This window comes from Furipterus horrens, unplaced genomic scaffold (assembly GCF_987537825.1).
Source record: "Furipterus horrens unplaced genomic scaffold, mFurHor1.1.pri manual_scaffold_2, whole genome shotgun sequence".
Lineage (NCBI taxonomy): Eukaryota > Metazoa > Chordata > Mammalia > Chiroptera > Furipteridae > Furipterus > Furipterus horrens.
Genome location: NW_028327172.1, coordinates 180204626 through 180207285, shown reverse-complemented (window position 1 = coordinate 180207285; position 2660 = coordinate 180204626).

Here is a 2660-nt window from a genome sequence, read left to right as displayed (position 1 = left end):
CCACTAACCTTGCCTGGTACAATATGAGGACTGTAAATTGGCCTGGAAATTTGAAGGAGATTCTTGCTGGTGTGCAGCACCAATTAATACATATGGAGATGGTGGGATTTTTTTCAAATCTTCAATCTGATGTGGCTTAAAAAATAGTTGTTGTTCTGTTAACTAAATGCCACTCCATAATTGCAAAAAAAATAAGTTGCAGCTGTTTTGTTGACATTCTGAAAGCCCCAAAGTAAAATATTTTTTTGTTTAAAAACAAAAGGTTGCAAGCTCATTAGCTATTGAGAAAAGAGTGATGATATTGAGAAAAGACTGACAACAAGGCAAACTAGAGTTGGGAGAAAAATTCCTGAAGAAATGAACATTGGATATTAGTATTGCTGGTTTAAGTAGTGTTCTTGTGGAATCACGAGAAAAAGCATTTTCAGGAACACACAAAAGAGGATGAGATCTGATGGTGAGATTTACTCAGGAAGCAAAATCAAAAGGATGTCCCTCCAATGTCCCATCTTTGTCTGTTCTGGCATGAGAAATCAGGGCCAGAAATAGAGTCAGTGTCCAGAGATGCTGTGCCTTATTAAAGCTTAGTCCAGTCCAACATCCAACTAGTTTAGTTTATGTTCCTGGCTATAATCCATTGCTGTGCTTAGGTATTCAGGCACCCTCCTGCAGCCTGCATGTGGGGTCCATGTAGCCATCAGCCCCATGACTGGTAAAGCCACATGGCTATAGAGAGAACATACAGAAGTGCACAGGGCAAGTGCGGGTCATGATCAAGAGAAAGAGAACTTATTGTTTCTTCTGGGTTTTAACCAGGAGTTTTTTTCAAAATAACCAATCAACTTCCCAAGCTTTTGTGAGATTTTTAGTGAGTCTATCCCCTTGCCAATCCATTGTTCTCCAGGCTATACTGCCAGGCCTCTATGATCAAACACCTCTTCCTGTGCCATTTTGACTTCTATTCCACATGTGCCTACTTATCCTGGCAATTTGGTATCAGAGGGGAAGGGAAGGATATTTATTCTCTTGAAGCACAATGCTGTGGTCCCCTGGAGTGTGAAAAGCTGTAGCTTCCTTGTGAAGCAAACAGACCCAGCATTCAATTTCCCTTTCCTTTCTTCTCTTTATTAATAGCTAGCTAACTACACAATTAACATGAGGACTTCAAGAAAGCTTCTAAGCATCAGCATCACAAGACATAAAAAGACATCAAATCATGTAGCAGCTACAGGAGAAAGCTTTGGAACCATTAGAGTCTGACCCTCCCCTTCCCCTCCCCAAATATTATGTACATATGATTTTATATGTCTTATATTTATTATATACATTTACATACATGGTGGGGCAAGAGTAGATTTACAGTTATAAGTATGCAATTTTCTTGTATTATTAATTATTCTTGTATTATTATTTATTAATTGTTATATTACTTTCCACATAAACACCTGCAAACCTACTTTTTCCTCATCCAGTATATAATCTCTTATTTATGTAGCTATAAACTCTTCTCAAAATCATTGTGAATCAAAAAGTTCTATATCTAGGAAGCAGGAATCAGTGACTGGAGACTCCAATAGATATGCTTTAGTGACTGTCAATCACTAAAAGTTTTTTTTTTTAAGATTTTATTTATTTAGTTTAGAGAGAGTGGAAGTAAGGAGAAAGAGAAGGAGAGAAACATCAATGTGTGGTTGCCTCTTGCATGCCCCCAACTGGGGACTTGGCCTATAACCCAGGTATGTGCCCGACTGGGAATCAAACTGACGACCCTTTGGTTGTCAGGCTGGCACTCAATCTACTGAGCCACACCAGCTAGGGCCAATTACTAGAAGTTTGAGATTAGTTATACTGTATGCCAAATTTTTGCTCAAACACACACACACACACACACACACACACACACCTTTAGAAAATCAAATCTAAAACCTGGAGCACAGATGGTACAGTCAGTCCTTCTCAGTATATTTCAGTTGTCTGTCAGGGTGGGACCAACAGAATCATCTCACATTTTTAATTGGTTTTCAACATCTAAAAATCAGTTAGGTAAAAATTCATTCCCAGCTTGCATATTTAAAAAAAACTGAAAGCACTGTATCTACATTCCCACATGTAACCAATGTATCTTTTCATTTATCAAATATTCACAAATCTCTGACTATGAGGCAGGCTCTGTTCTAGTTTACTGGGAATATATCAGAGGACAACAGGGATATACATGAAGAAAAAATAAGAAAAGATTCCCCAATTTCACAAAGACTGTTTCAATAGAATTTATCTACTTGAGTTAAGTAGCAGCTGCCCTTTTAAAAAAATATGCAACTTCCAGTACTTTATAGCTCCCGTAGCTTCTAAGTCGAGACAGAGACTATGTGGGCAGGTTTAAAAATTAATTTATGGCTTTATTATAAAATAAAATAAAATACTGAGATACCCCCTATTTTTAAAGCTTCTTCAATCATTTACATTTTTTATCTGGTTCATAGGACCCCTAGCTTTGGGTACTGTAGGATTCACTGATTCAAGTCATGATCTCCTACCTCTCAGAGATCTAGCCAACTTTGTATCTGAACATCAACCTTTTAGCGTGTCATCACTTAAAACCTTCCCAACAATTTCTGCTAGTTACTGTAACTTACTTAGTCATGGTTTTCTCCTCCTCC